The sequence below is a fragment of the Balaenoptera musculus genome, chromosome 15 (genome assembly GCF_009873245.2).
Source record: "Balaenoptera musculus isolate JJ_BM4_2016_0621 chromosome 15, mBalMus1.pri.v3, whole genome shotgun sequence".
NCBI lineage: Eukaryota > Metazoa > Chordata > Mammalia > Artiodactyla > Balaenopteridae > Balaenoptera > Balaenoptera musculus.
The window spans coordinates 84,187,427-84,204,235 of NC_045799.1; the positions used below are offsets into that span (position 1 = coordinate 84,187,427).

The 16,809-nt window shown below is 41.2% G+C and overlaps 1 protein-coding gene across 7 annotated transcripts in view; it reads left to right on the plus strand.

The window, feature by feature from the left end:
• Positions 1-8,077: 8,077 nt before the first annotated feature.
• Positions 8,078-16,809, plus strand: part of RNF216 (ring finger protein 216) — a 180,761-nt gene continuing 172,029 nt past the window's right edge. For all 7 annotated transcript variants that reach the window (XM_036826032.1, XM_036826033.1, XM_036826034.1 and 4 more), the window contains exon 1: positions 8,078-8,231. The gene's annotated coding sequence lies outside the window, so the exon portion shown is untranslated. The remainder of the gene's footprint in view (positions 8,232-16,809) is intronic.

The window sequence follows — 16,809 nt, forward strand, 5'->3', positions numbered from 1 at the left end:
TATGTACCCAACATAGGAGCACCTCAATACATAAGGCAACTGCTAACAGCTATAAAAGAGGAAATCGACAGTAACACAATAATAGTGGGGGATTTTAACACCTCACTTACACCAATGGACAGATCATCCAAAACGAAAATAAATAAGGAAACAGAAGCTTTAAATGACACAATAGACCAGATAGATTTAGTTGATATTTATAGGACATTCCATTCAAAAACAGCAGATTACACGTTCTTCTCAAGTGCTTATGGAACATTCTCCAGGATAGATCACATCTTGGGTCACAAATCAAGCCTTAGTAAATTTAAGAAAATTGAAATCATATCAAGTATCTTTTCTGACCACAACGCTATGAGATTAGAAATGAATTACAGGGAAAAGAACGTAAAAAACACAAACACATGGAGGCTAAACAATACGTTACTAAATAACCAAGAGTTCACTGAAGAAATCAAAGAGGAAATCAAAAAATACCTAGAGACAAGGACAATGAAAACACGACGATCCAAAACCTATGGGATGCAGCAAAAGCAGTTCTAAGAGGGAAGTTTATAGCTATACAAGCCTACCTCAAGAAACAAGAAAAATCTCAAATAAACAATCTAACCTTACACCTAAAGGAACTAGAGAAAGAAGAATAAACAAAACCCAAAGTTAGCAGAAGGAAAGAAATCATAAAGATCAGAGCAGAAATAAATGAAATAGAAACAAAGAAAACAATAGCAAAGATCAATAAAACTAAAAGCTGAATGGAAATAAGAACACAAATAAACAAATGGGACCTAATGAAACTTAAAAGCTTTTTCACAGCAAAGGAAACCATAAACAAGACCAAAAGACAACCATCAGAATGGGAGAAAATATTTGCAAATCAAGCAACTGACAAAGGATTAATCTCCAAGATTTACAAGCAGCTCATGCAGCTCAATAACAAAAAAACGAACAACCCAATCCAAAAATGGGCAGAAGACCTAAATAGACATTTCTCCAAAGAAGATATACAGATGGCCTACAGACACATGAAAGAATGCTCAACATCATTAATCATTAGAGAAATGCAAATCAAAACTACAATGAGATATCATCTCACACTGGTCAGAATGGCCATCATCAAAAAATCTAGAAACAATAAATGCTGGAGAGGGTGTGGAGGAAAGGGAACACTCTTGCACTGTTGGTGGGAATGTAAATTGATACAGCCACTATGGAGAAGAGTATGGAGGTTCCTTAAAAAACTACAAATAGAACTACCATACGACCCAGCAATCCCACTACTGGGCATATACCCTGAGAAAACCATAGGTCAAAAAGAGTCATGTACCAAAATGTTCATTGCAGCTCTATTTACAATAGCCAGGACATGGAAGCAACCTAAATGTCCATCGACAGATGAATGGATAAAGAAGATGTGGCACATATATACAATGGAATATTACTCAGCCATAAAAAGAAATGAAATGGAGGTATTTGTAATGAGGTGGATGGAGTTAGAGTCTGTCATACAGAGTGAAGTAAGTCAGAAAGAGAAAAACAAATACAGTATGCTAACACATATATACGGAATCTAAGGAAAAAAAAAAAAAAGGCCATGAAGAACCTAGTGGCAAGACGGGAATAAAGACACAGACCTACTAGAGAATGGACTTGAGGATATGGGGAGGGGGTGGGGTGAGATGTGACAGGGTAAGAGAGTGTCATGGACATATATACACTACCAAATGTAAAATAGATAGCTAGTGGGAAGCAGCCGCATAGCACAGGGAGATCAGCTCGGTGCTTTGTGACCACCTAGAGGGGTGGGATGGGGAGGGTGGGAGGGAGGGAGATGCAAGAGGGAAGAGAAATGGGAACATATTGTATATGTATAACTGATTCACTTTGTTATAAAGCAGAAGCTAACACACTATTGTAAGGCAATTATACTTCAATAAAGATGTTTAAAAAAAAAAAAAAAAACTAAAAGCTGGTTCTTTGAGAAAATAAACAAAATTGATACACCATTAGCCAGACTCATCAAGAAAAAGAGGGAGAGGACTCAAATCAATAAAATTAAAAATGAAAAAGGAGAAGTTACAACAGACACCGCAGAAATACAAAGCACCCTAAGAGACTACTACAAGCAACTCTATGCCAACAAAATGGACAACCTGGAAGAAATGGACAACTTCTTAGAAAGGTATAATCTTCCAAGACTGAACCAGGAAGAAATAGAAAATATGAACAGACCAATCACAAGTAATGAAATTGAAACTGTGATTAAAAATCTTCCAACAAACAAAAGTCCAGGACCAGATGGCTTCACAGGTGAATTCTATCGAACATTTAGAAAAGAGCTAACACCCATCCTTCTCAAACTCTTCCAAAAAATTGCAGAGGAAGGAACACTCCCAAACTCATTCTATGAGGCCACCATCACCCTGATACCAAAACCAGACAAAGATACTACAAAAAAAGAAAATTACAGACCAATATCACTGATGAATATAGATGCAAAAATCCTCAACAAAATACTAGCAAACAGAATCCAACAACACATTAAAAGGATCATGCACCATGATCAAGTGGGATTTATCCCAGGGATGCAAGGATTCTTCAATATATGCAAATCAATCAATGTGATACACCACATTAACAAACTGAAGAATAAAAACCATATGATCATCTCAATAGATGCAGAAAAAGCTTTTGACAAAATTCAACACCCATTTATGATAAAAACTCTCCAGAAAGTGGGCACAGAGGGAACCTACCTCAACATAATAAAGGCCATATACGACAAACCCACAGCAAACATCATTCTCAATGGTGAAAAACTGAAAGCATTTCCTCTAAGATCAGGAACAAGACAAGGATGTCCACTCTCACCGCTATCATTCAACATAGTTTTGGAAGTCCTAGCCACGGCAATCAGAGAAGAAAAAGAAATTAAAGGAATACAAACTGGAAAAGAAGTAAAACTGTCACTGTTTGCAGATGACATGATACTATACATAGAGAATCCTAAAAATGCCACCAGAAAACTACTAGAGCTAATCAATGAATTTGGTAAAGTTGCAGGATACAAAATTAATGCACAGAAATCTCTTGCATTCCTATACGCTAATGATGAAAAATCTGAAAGAGAAATTAAGGAAACACTCCCATTTACCATTGCAAGAAAAAGGATAAAATACCTAGGAATAAACCTACCTAGGGAGACAAAAGACCTGTATGCAGAAAACTATAAGACACTGATGAAAGAAATTAAAGATGATACCAACAGATGGAGGGATATACCATGTTCTTGGATTGGAAGAATCAATGTTGTGAAAATGACTATACTACCGAAAGCAATCTACAGGTTCAATGCAATCCCTATCAAACTACCAATGGCATTTTTTACGGAACTAGAATGAAAAATCTTAAAATTTGTATGGAGACACAAAAGACCCCGAATAACCAAAGCAGTCTTGAGAGAAAAAAATGGAGCAGGAGGAATCAGACTCCCTGACTTCAGACTATACTACAAAGCTACAGTAATCCAGACAATATGGTACTGGCACAAAAACAGAAACATAGATCAATGGAACAGGATAGAAAGCCCAGAGATAAACCCACACACCTATGGTCAACTAATCTATGACAAAGGAGGCAAGGATATACAATAGAGAAAAGACAGTCTCTTCAATAAGTGGTGCTGGGAAAACTGGACAGCTACATGTAAAAGAATGAAATTAGAACACTCCCTAACACCATACACAAAAATAAACTCAAAATGGATTCGAGACCTAAATGTAAGACTGGACACTATAAAACTCTTAGAGGAAAACATAGGAAGAACACTCTTTGACATAAACCATAGCAAGATCTTTTTTGACCCACCTCCTAGAGTAATGAAAATAAAAACAAAAATAAACAAATGGGACCTAATGAAACTTAAAAGCTTTTGCACAGCAAAGGAAACCATAAACAAGACGAAAAGACAACCCTCAGAATGGGAGAAAATATTTGCAAACAAATCAACGGACAAAGGATTAATCTCCAAAATATATAAACAGCTCATGCGGCTCAATATTAAAGAAACAAACAACCCAATCCAAAAATGGGCAGAAGACCTAAATAGACATTTCTCTAAAGAAGACATACAGATGGCCAAGAAGCACATAAAAAGCTGCTCAACATCACTAATTATTAGAGAAATGCAAATCAAAACTACCATGAGGTATCACCTCACACCAGTTAGAATGGGCATCATCAGAAAATCTACAAACAACAAATGCTGGAGAGGGTGTGGAGAAAAGGGAACCCTCTTGCACTGTTGGTGGGAATGTAAATTGATACTGCCACTATGGAGAACAGTATGGAGGTTCCTTAAAAAACTAAAAATAGAATTACCATATGACCCAGCAATCCCACTACTGGGCATATACCCAGAGAAATCCATAATTCAAAAAGACACATGCACCCCAGTGTTCATTGCAGCACTATTTACAATAGCCCGCTCATGGAAGCAACCTAAATGCCCACTGACAGATGAATGGATAAAGAAGAAGTGGTACATATATACAATGGAATATTACTCAGCCATAAAAAGAAATGAAATTGAGTCATTTGTTGAGACGTGGATGGATCTAGAGACTGTCATACAGAGTGAAGTAAGTCAGAAAGAGAAAAACAAATATCGTATATTAACACATGTATGTGGAACCTAGAAAAATGGTGCAGATGAACAGGTTTGCAGGGCAGAAGTTGAAACACAGATGTAGAGAACAAACGTATGTACACCAAGGGGGGAAAGCCACGGGGGGGTGGGGATGATGGTGTGCTGAATTGGGCAATTGAGATTGACGTGTATACACTGATGTGTATAAAATTGATGACTAATTAGAACCTGCTGTATAAAAAAATAAATAAAATAAAATTCAAAAATTCAAAAAAAAAGGGCTTCCCCGGTGGCGCAGTGGTTGAGAATCTGCCTGCTAATGCAGGAGACACGGGTTCGAGCCCTGGTCTGGGAAGATCCCACATGCCACAGAGCAACTGGGCCTGTGAGCCACAACTACTGAGCCTGCGCATCTGGAGCCTGTGCTCCGCAACAAGAGAGGCCACGACAGTGAAAGGCCCGCGCACCGCGATGAAGAGTGGCCCCCACATGCCACAACTAGAGAAAGCCCTTGCACAGAAATGAAGACCCAACACAGCCATAAATAAAAAAAAAAAAAAAAAAAAAAGAAAAAAGAAGCAGGCACTATATTAACACGCACATACCAGGAATATTAAAAAAAAAAAAATTCAAAAAGAAAAAGAAAAACTAATACTAAACTTTCTTTGGGTTATTTGTACGGAAATATGTTAATATAAATGTTTCAGACATTACATGAAATTCCTAAAAATCTTAAAATGTTCTGGTATAATGTTATAAGTCATAATTCTAGTTATTACTTTAAAATGTATATCTCAGAAATAACTAAATTTCCTTGTCAATTGCATTATTATGAACTTTCATCAAATCTTTAACTGTGGTCATTTTTAAGTCTTTTGTCACTTACAGACAGTTCTGGGTGTACTCTGATGCTTTTGCAAAAATGTTCCTATAAAAGGGTTTCATCTTCAAGGAATTCATGGAAAAGACTCTGACAAGTACAGGTTTCTGGTAACTGACTATACTGCTGAGCTGAATGAATAAGCATTTTCAGAACTCTAATGGAAAACTGATGAATTCACAAAAGTGCTAACAAAAGATCAAGATGAAAAAAAAATTAATTACATGGGACTGAGTGAACTGATGAGGATGATTATAATTTTTGTGACTTTCTGCTTGAATTAAAAAAAAACTGTGATGTAAATTTATGTAAAAAGAACTTAATGTAAAACAATGTCACTCTTCTCATATTTTCTCTTGTTTTGGAAAATATAGATATTTTCTGTTAAAAACGTGATTTATGCTGACATGTGATAGGTTGATTATTGTTACTATAAATGAATTAATAAATATTTTTAAGTTTCCAAAAAAAAATAGCCTCATCCACCTATCATATAGCATATTAAAACTTGATTCAGGGCTTCCCTGGTGGCGCAGTGGTTGAGAATCTGCCTGCCAATGCAGGGGACACAGGTTCGAGCCCTGGTCTGGGAAGATCCCACATGCCGCGGAGCAACTAGGCCCGTGAGCCGCAACTACTGAGCCTGCGCGTCTGGAGCCTGTGCTCCGCAACAAGAGAGGCCGCGATAGTGAGAGGCCCGCGCACCGTGATGAAGAGTGGCCCCCCCTTGCCGCAACTAGAGAAAGCCCTCGCACAGAAACGAAGACCCAACACAGCCATAAATAAATAAATAACTCCCATTTAAAAAAAAAAAAAAAGAAAACTTGATTCAGAGACTTACCTGGTGGTGCGGTGGTTGAGACTCCGTGCTCCCAATGCAGGGGGCCTGGATTCATACCCTGGTCAGGGAACTAGATCCCACATGCATGCAGCAAGTGAGAGTTCGCATGTCACAACTAAGACCCAGCGCAGCCAAATTAATTAATTAATTTTAAAAAACTTGATTCGTGTGTTTTGATAATTTCATTGTCTTTTAAAAAGTTATAACAAGGGTTGGAATTTTTAAATCTCCTGCAGGTCTTCCGATTTCTATGCCATTAAATTACAGTTCCACATATTCATCTTAGTTCATTCCTCAATAATATAACTCCCAACAAAATTACGCTGGGAAAAATGCATACTTTTCGGGGAAATGTGTGGCTCACGGTCCGAGAGATTATTTGTTAAAAGATTTTTGGTTCCCAAATGAAGTCTTCAGATTAACCAAGAATCCTTTGTTTCTCAGTCATCGAGAAACAAAGGATCTAACTGCATATTGATATGTCTACTTGAAGGTCTAGTTTGCAATGTAACATGTGCAAAACATGTTCACTTCTCCTCACTCTAACCAAAATCTATTCCTCCTGATTTTACCCATATTTGTGAATGGCACCACCATTCACCCAACTGCACAAGCCAAAAATCTTGTAGTTAGTTATCCTCAACTCCTTTCATTCTCTCTCACCCCACATCCAATACATCTGCAAATCTCTCTGTTTTACCTTTTAAAAAAATCCCTACTCCGACCATTTCTCATCACCTCCTCCCTGACTGTACTGGTCCAAGCCACGATCTCTTATCATTTAGAATCCTGCAATAACTTCCTAACTGGCTTTCCTGATTCTGGTCTCGGAAAACACAAGCAAATCAACTCACGTCCCTGTTCCCAGTTCTCCAGTAGCTTCCCATCACACTTAGAATAAAATCCAAATTCAATTTAAGACCTACGATTGGGCTCCCAACCAGCTTGCCAAGCCCATTCCCTACCACTCTTCGTCTCACTCACTGCACTGCCATGCAGCCACACAGCATAACGCTGTTTTTCTAACACGCCAGGCGTATTCCCATCTCAGGGCTTTTGGCCTTTCTATACCGTCTGCTTGAAGTGCTCTTCCGCCGGGTGGTAACCACGGCTCACTCCCTCACTTCATTTAGACCACACTATTATCCCCATCACTCTATCCCTTTCTCTGTTTTATTTTTCATCTCTGTGTGTGTGTGTGTGTGTGTGTGTGTGTGTGTGTGTGTTTGCAGAACACTTCGTGTCTAGGCCAGTATTTTAGTTGGTTAATTAGTTCACCAGTCATTGACTTCCCAATAAAACATAAGCTTCATGAGAACAGGGACAGTCTATACCGTTTTGGCTCCAATTCCTAGAACAGTGCCTAGCATACAGGAAGCCCTCCGAAAATGTGTTGCATGAATGACTTGCCAAAGGCAACGGATGCAAATAAATGCATATCCAGGAGATTTCCACGGCTGCCCGCTTCACGCTTCACGCCCTGGAGTTGAAAACTCCAGGGAGACAGCGACACCTCCTCACGGGGTTGAGAGGCTCTCAGTTTCTTTCGTCCTCCCGCCTAGTGGGGGAGTCAAGACTCAGCGGGCCGTGAGGCGGGATGGAGGAGCGGACAGGCGTCCCTCTCTATGGTGTTACTCCCCAGACCCCTCCTCCCTATCACCCGGCGTGCCTCTATGGTTCTTCCTGTCATTAGTCGGGAGGGGGCGCTGTGCGCAGGCGCGAGGTGACGCCGCGGAAGGGCCGGAAGGAGTGCAGCGGCGGCCTCGGCTGCGGCCACGAAGCTGTCGCGGCCGCTCCTGCTGACTAGAAGCTGCGGCGACAGAAGTCGCCGAGCCCGTCTCGAGAGCCGGCGAGTTGAGTGGCGAGTAAGTGTCGGCCGCGGGGCGCGCCAGCTACTCGGCAGGCTCTGTGAGGCTAGTGGCGTCTCCGCCCGGCGCCTCCATTGAGCCCGGGGGTGGGGGTGGGGATGGGGGCGGGGGCTCGTTTGTGAGGGGCGGCGGGGGGCGCTGGCCGGGCTCAGCCGCGGCCCCGACACGAGCGAGCCCGGGACCGCGCGGGGCGCCGCCTAGCGCCGAGCGGCCGGAGCAGCGGGGCTAGTGGCCGAGAGGGAGCGATAGAGGCGCGGGCGGTCGGCGGACCCTCAGCCGCTCCCGCCACTTCGGGAAGTTTCGCGGGCCGGTAGCGCCGAAGGACCGAGTTTCCTCGGCGGCGCCTCACGGGAGGCGGTGGCCGTGGAGCAGAGCGCGGCCGGGGGCGCGCGGGGGGGCGACACGCCGTGAGTTTGCACTCCGACGCCCTGGTCCGGGCAGGGGGTGGCGGGGGGCTGACGGGCCGCGGTCCCAAACCCTCCCGACTCGGCTCTGGAGGGGCGTCTTCCCGAAAAGGCGGCCACTGCTGCCCAGCCCTCGTGAGGCCTCCCCGAGTGTGTCAGAACCCTGGGCAGCGCGGGGAACGCGAACCCGACAAATGTGGCCGGAGCGCCGAGCGGCGAACGAGGCCGATCTTCCCGCGTGAGATGTGGCCCGAATACCGTGTGGGACGGTTGTCGAAAACTTCGGGCCGCTTCAGTCCCGTGACCAAGCTCACTGAGTGCCTGCAGGGTCCCGGTGATGTCCGCTGGGCAGGGTTCCGACATCAGCGAGCTGAGGGCTCTGTAAAGAACTCGGATGCGTCGTGATAAGCGCCTGGGTAGGGTTGTCCCAGGCTTTTTTATTTTTTTATTTTTATTTATTTACTTATTTTTGGCTGCGCAGGGGCTTTCTCTAGTCGCGGAGAGCGGGGGCTACTCTTTGTTGCGGTGCGCGGGCTTCTCATTGCGGTGGCTTCTCTTGTTGCGGAGCACGGGCTCCAGGTGCGCGGGCTCAGTAGTTGTGGCTCGCAGGCTCTAGAGCACAGGCTCAGTAGTTGTGGCGCGCGGGCTTAGTTGCTCCGCGGCATGTGGGATCTTCCCGGACCAGGGCTCAAACCCGTGTCCCCTTGCATTGGCAGGTGGATTCTTAACCCCTGCGCCACCAGGGAAGTCCCTGTCCTAGGCTTTTTGATGCAAAGAGAAGATGACTTACCCTGCTGAGAGAGGGCTGGGCAGACTTTAGTATGCTGGCCTGCTGGAAGACGGCTAAGAAACGGCCTTGCTTCGTTGGTGTTTTGTAGAAGTAATTTATTGCGGCTGGGGGGTAGGGAGTGGTTGAATTTAAGGAAATAGTTGGAGAGCCTGGGGCCAGATTTTGGACCTCCCTGTAAACTTAAATAAAGGCTTTAGATTTTTCTCCTGAAGGCAGGCCGCAGCTAATAAAAGAGAAGCCTTGCAGCCCCTTTGGAGAAGTCTAATAAAGGAAGTTGAGATGTGAGTCTGGGAGACAAAGTTTATGAAACAGGATAGATGAGAGAGCCTGTGTTTGCTAATTCTGATAGCTCCTGTTTAATGAAGTTTCACTATATTCTAGGCTATGGTTAAGATCTTTACAGACATCTGTCTTTAGCCAGATACTGTTCTAAGGATTTTCCATGTATTAACTCTTTGACTCCTCAGTGCTGTGGATTTTGTCATTATTCTTATTTTAAAGAGGAAGGAAGGGAGGTGCTGAAAAATAACTTACCTAGTTGCAAAGCTTGTAAGGGTCAGAGCTGGGACTTGAACCCAGTTTGCCTCCAGAGTTCATGCTCCTAATTATCCTGCTATATCTGTGAACTTCTTGTTTGTTCAAGAAGTTCTTCTGGAGTATTTACTTTTGCCAGGCTGTGTGCTATGTCCTGAGGCTATGGGAATGAACGTTTTTTAGCAGAGGAGATAGATATTAATCATAGCTTCCTAAATTGTAGATTATCATTGTGGTGAGTGCTTTGAAGGAGTGAGAGGTGTGTGAACAAACACTGGGGTTAGTCCAGAAAGGTTTTTCTCTGAGGAGGTGACATTTAAGATGAGGAACTGAAGGATGAATACAGTTAATTTGGTCAAAGAGAGGCAGTGAAGAAGAGTAACCCAGCCAGAGAGAAGAGCCTGAAGTGGAAGGCAGAAGCATGGAATGTTGAAGGATCTAAACCATGGTCTCTGCAGATTAGTGAATAGGGGGAAGAGGTATGAGGTGGGGCTAGCTATGTCAGCAAGGGCCATATGAGGCAGTGTTTCACAGGCCATGGTAAGGATTTTGGTTCTAACATGATGAGATCTGTGGTTTTTTAAAAAAAAAAAAAAACTCAATGCTATATGAAAATTTATCATAGAGTGTAAGCTGTAGACAGTATTGGGATAGAAGGGACAGGATATCACGAGTTCACAGGATATCACGAGTTCACAGTATCAACTGTAAAAATATCATTGAAAACATTGATTTCTCCCCTTTGTGGATGAGGATATGCTTGCTCATTCATCCCAGTTTCTTTTTCTTTTCTTTATTTTTTTTTTAACATCTTTATTGGAGTGTAGTTGCTTTACAATGTTGTATTAGTTTCTGCTGTATAACAAAGTGAATCAGCTGTATGTATACATATATCCCCATATCTCCTCCCTCTTTCGTCTCCCTCCCACCCTCCCTATCCCACCCCCTAGGTGGTCACAAAGCCCTGAGCTGCTCTCCCCGTGCGATGCAGCTGCTTCCCACTAGCTATCTATTTTATGTTTGGTAGTGTATATATGTTCATGCCACTCTCTCACTTGGTCTCAGCTTACCCTTCCCCCTCCCCATGTCCTCAAGTCCATTCTCTATGTCTGTGTCTTTATTCCTGTCCTGCCCCTAGGTTCATCAGAACCTTTTTTTTTTTTTAGATTCCATATATATGTGTTAGCATATGGTATTTGTTTTTCTTTTTCTGACTTACTTCACTCTGTATGACAGACTCTAGATCCATCCACGTCACTACAGATAACTCAATTTCGTTTCCTTTTATGGCTAAGTAATATTCCATTGTATATATGTGCCATATCTCCTTTATCCGTTTATGTGTTGATGGACACTTAGGTTGCTTCCACATCCCAGTTTCTGAACCAATTTTCAGTTGACAGTTGAGGAAAAATCTCAATGTTATATATTAAACTCTGTAGCTTCCCCACTGAAAATTTTGAATAATTTTTGGTTTAAAACCTTTTGTATTGTAGAAAGATACTGATAGCAGGATTATTAGAGCTCTTTTAAACTGCTTAAACTCCAGACTAATTGTTTGCATATTATCTGTAATTATGGATGCTATTTTGCCTTAGTTTTTTCATTTTGTTTATGTATTGAAATTAATATGCATTGCATTTTCTTATTCTGAACTCATCAGCTTCCTTGTTCTTTCTTAATAATATCACCATTCTCCAGTCACCTGATCTCAACATCGAGGTCAACTTTGACTACTTGTTTCCTCATGCCCTTCATGGCCAATTACATACAAAAATCCCATTGAATCTAACCTCTGTGGTCAGTATCTTGTATCTTTTTCTCCCTCTGCTTACTGTTACCTTTAGTTCAGACTTCACTGGCTCTTGCTTCCTGGGTTTCCTGCCACTAGATTACACATTGCAGCTAGGTTGATTTTCCTAAAGCACAACTCTTTGCATTGCTTCCCATTGGTCAGAAAATAAACTTAGAGCTCTGCTTCACTTACCTGTTAGCAAACCACCCCCAAGCCTGGTGAGTTAGTATAACGGTTTTATTTGTTGGCAGTTTTTTGAGTCAAGGAATTGGGAAGGGCTCACCTGGGCCTTCCCCCCCCCCCACCATGCTGTCAGCCAAGGTGGCTGGGACTGGAGGATATACTTCCAAAATGGCTTCTTTATTCATACGCCTTGTCTGAGACTGCTGGAAGACTGGGTTCAGCTGCCCTTTCCCTCTTCATGTAGTATCAGGGCTTTCCATGTGGCCTCTCCGTCAGGGTAGTCAGACTTCTTACATGGTGACTATGGGTTTCAAGAGCCCTAGATGGAAGTGCTGTTCTCTTAAAACTAAGCCTGGAACTGGCAGAGCATTAAGTTTAGCTTAAATATTGCTGTCTCCACTAAGCCTACCCTGACTACTTGCCCTCTCTCAACTGGAATAGTCTCTGTATTGCACTAATGGGTTTATACTTTGTAGTATACTTAATTGTGTGCATATTTTCTCTCACTGATGGAAGTTCTTTGAGGCAAGATCCATGTTGGATTTTCTTTGTGTTCCCCATGATGCATAACACAAGTTCTTTTATACCATGTGGTGAGCCTGCAATAAACATTTGCCAAACTCTTTTAATGTTATTTTAATTTTAAATGTTAATGTAAATAATACCAATTTAGTATATAAAAATATAAGGAAGCAAAAAATGTATACCTATTACTTAGAAATAACCATTATTAACTTTTCTGTGTTAATTTAATATTGATTACATATTAGTACAGGATTACAGAGAATGGCTAGCCAAATGTTAAGACGAGAAACGAGTATTTGAATTAAAAGCAATAATCATTTATAGACACTTAAAAAAATATGCTAGGAAGAGGTTTTGTGGGTGCTGATATGACATGGGCATGTCAGCTTCTCTCAGCCTGTCCTGGCTCTTCTTTGCCCACCTTTCCCTAGAACATTCAAAGAGTTAACCCACTAAATTTGAAACATCCTTTATTACCCCAAAATCAGTGTTGCATAAGTGATGGGCATATTTTTGGAGATTACTCTGGAAAACAGGAACACCACAAAACCCCAGGATCATACAGTATTATATTAGGAGCATCTGGAAGGAAAAGTGGAGAAGTGACATGAATAGAAGAATTGAGAAGAAAATGATTTGTTAGAGACAGAGCCAAGGACCCTGGTCACAAGGAAGCAAAGATGCAATTTCGGAAATAATAAAATTGTGTGAGAGAACCATGGGTGATTCCCATCTTTTCCCGACTTTGTTCTCCAAATTTTGTTCCTTTGTTCTCCAAATTTTCTATAATGGTGTAATACTTTATAACTGAAGAAAATCATGATAAACTTATTGTTGTCATGTAAGCCATGTTCCTTGACTCTGGTTGTATATGGCTATGATGAAGAGCTCCAGTCTCTGGCAGAAGAGTATGTTTTTGGAGCCACTCATTCATTCAACAACTGTGAGACTCTGGAAGTACAGTTATGAGTAAGACATAGTCAAGGGCATATGGAGAAAACAAAATGCGAACTCCTTCTCATCATGTGTTGATTCATTCATACAAGGAAGTGAAGGGGATAAAAAAAAAGATCATTAGGACAGTTGTGGGAGGTGGAAGAGAACATAGAAGAATGGTCATCCAATTTTCTTAAATTCTTATAGTATTACTACATAAGATTCTCCACTAGTAATGAAGTGATGAAATATCTCCTAATTTTAGGTTCTAATTTGGAAGCATTAATTGGTATATTTGACTATAGAGTATAATCATAAATGTGTAAATGATTATTTGTATAATTAAAAGCAAGAGGTAAGAACTGAAATATTCTTTTTTGGGTGGCATTTCCTATTTCTGAACTCCACTTTGGTGTCTGATCAATAAGCTAAAAGACATACATAGCTTCTAGCCACTTCCAAAGGGAAAACGAAGTTTCTTATAGAAGGAAGTAGAAGTTTTACTGTGAATAGTTGTAATACTAATGAAAAGTACCTTGGAAGAGGAGAATAAAGTTCTCTCTCCACCCCCCTCCCCCCGTTTGGTTGTATTATCAACATATTATTAATAAACACTGTGCATCTGCTGTTTCCATTTCACAGGTAATAATAATAGTCATAATGTGACACTTGCTATTTGCCAGTCATTATGCTAAACACTTTATATATGTTTAACTCAATTAATTTTAAAACAACTGTTTTAAACTGTCATTTTAAAACAAATGACAAAACAACTGTATTGTCATTTTACAAATAAAGGAATTAGGCTCAAGAGATTAAGCAGTTTATGCATAGTCACTGATTCACTAATTGGTGAAACCATGGTTCATACTTAGGCAGTCTGCTCTGAGCCCAGATGAGAGGACTGAATGTCAGGGAGTTAAATGACCTTTACAGAGAAGCTAGTCAGGAGTAGAAATTTCATCATCAGACTTCTTTTTTCACTGCAGCTTGGGGCCACTGTACTTGCCATTCATGAGGAATCTTGCTTTTAAAGCATCACTAGTAATCTGCTTAACTACAAGCTTGACAGTCTAACTAAATTAGATATAAAATAAATCACATTTTCCTTTGATTTCCAGTGTAAAATTGAAGGAACCTAGTTATGGTAAAAGAAGAAATAAGCTTGGTTATTGGAATTAAGTGTTCAAAATGCTTTTTTTTTTAATTAATTAATTTTTGGCTGCGTTCGTTGGGTCTTCGTTGCTGCGCAGGGGCTTTCTCTAGTTGCAGAGATCAGGGGCTTCTCTTGTTGCAGAGCATAGGCTCTAGGCTCCCAGGCTTCAGTAGTTGTGGCACGTGGGCTCAGTAGTTGTGGCTCACGGGTCCTAGAGCACAGGCTCAGTAGTTGTGGCGCACGGGCTTGGTTGCTCCGTGGCATGTGGGATCCTCCCGGACCAGGGCTCGAACCCATGTCCCCTGCATTGGCAGGCGGGTTCCTAACCACTGCGCCACCAGGGAAGTCCCAAAATGCTTTTTAAAAATTGTATTTGATGGGACTTCCCTGGTGGTCCAGAGGCTAAGTCTCCGTGCTCCCATTGCAGGGGGCCCAGGTTCGATCCCTGGTCAGGGAACTAGATCCTGCGTGCCGCAACTAAGACCTGGCACAGCCAATTAAATAAATAAACATTTTTAAAAAAAATTGTATTTGAAAGAAAAGTACTTGAATAGGTGCAGTTGAAATTTGATACCAGAGCTCTTTCCATTATACCGTGCTATTTATAAATATCAATAACGTCATTATTGTTATTTCAAGTAAGATACTTAAACTTATGCTTGGATTTATAATTTTTAAACATTGAGATACTTTTGTTCAGTTATACATACCAGAAAGTTATGTTGTAATACTTAAACATAGTTTTGATATAAAATTTTATAGTATCTTAATTTGGAAAAATGATGACATCATTTGATTATCTCTTTATAGACATCATATAATAAGCCAGGGTCTGGGGCCCACCTCCTCTGAAGTACATGATTTCTCACAGGAAGGCAAAGAAAATTGAGATTTTCTTAGGAAGAAAAACCTTGAGTGGGTAGGTTACAGATAGGATCTTGGAACTGAAAAGCCACTGTAGCAGTTATAATTGTCCCCCATTGGTTCTTACTTATTGATTTTCATTCTTGTGATGTCCGTCAGAGTAAAGCAAGAAAATGGTTCCAAAATCAAACTACAGAAAGAAATAAAAGCAATAATTCTCTCCTCTTGACCCCCAAATACTGTTTCACAGAGGCAACCACTCTTTTTTCCCCTTAGGGTGACTTTTTTCCCTCTAAGTTTTCCATTGTTAAATACAACACACAAAGAAATTTCACCCCAAACAGCTAAGTTTAGGCCTATGCCTAAACTTTATCTAAATGGAGGCATTCAGTATATATTCTTTTATGTCTGAATTCCTTCACCCATCCATTATGGGTTTTTTTTGTTTTGTTTTGTTTTTTAAAGGAACCATTTTGAGATATGTCAGAGCACACGGTTCTTTTTTTTGTTTTTTTTTTTAATTTTATTTATTTATGGCTGTGTTGGGTCTTCGTTTCTGTGCGAGGGCTTTCTCTAGTTGCGGCAAGTGGGGGCCACTCTTCATCGCGGTGCGCGGGCCTCTCACTATCGTGGCCTGTCTTGTTGCGGAGCACAGGCTCCAGACGCGCAGGCTCAGTAGTTGTGGCTCACAGGCCCAGTTGCTCCGTGGCATGTGGGATCTTCCCGGACCAGGGCTCGAACCCGTGTCCCCTGCATTGGCAGGCGGATTCTCAACCACTGCGCCACCAGGGAAGCCCCCATTATGTTTTAAGATCCATTCATATTGTGTGTGACTGTAATGGCTTGATTCTTGATGCTGTGTATGTTTCAATTGTATGAGCATACTTCAGTGTATTTGTCCATTCCATCATTGATATGAGTCCTTTTCAGTTTTTGGCTGTTAGGAATAGTGCTGCTGTAAACATTCTTGTGCATAGACCTGGTGCGTATAAGCGTACATTTCTGTAGTACAGATTTTACAGTGAATTGTTGAGTCTTCCAGGATTTATATTTTCCACTATAAATGATAAAGTATCAAGTATTCTTTTTTGCACAGTTGTGGTACCAATTTCCTCTCCTACAAATAGTACTTGAAAGTCCCCATTGCTCCAAATCCTCAGCAACACTTGGTCATCAATTTTCAGGCTTCTAGCAATCCTTATGGGTATGCAGTATCTCATGGGAGTTTTTTGCCTTTTACAAAAAAAACAATATATAAAACATGTATGGCTTAATGAATTATTATAAGGTGATTATATGTACTACTTAGGTCAAGAAGTAGATCATCCCCAAGCCTCCTCTATGCATGCTGTCCTGAGCATAATTCATTCCTTCCCCCTGAAATTAAC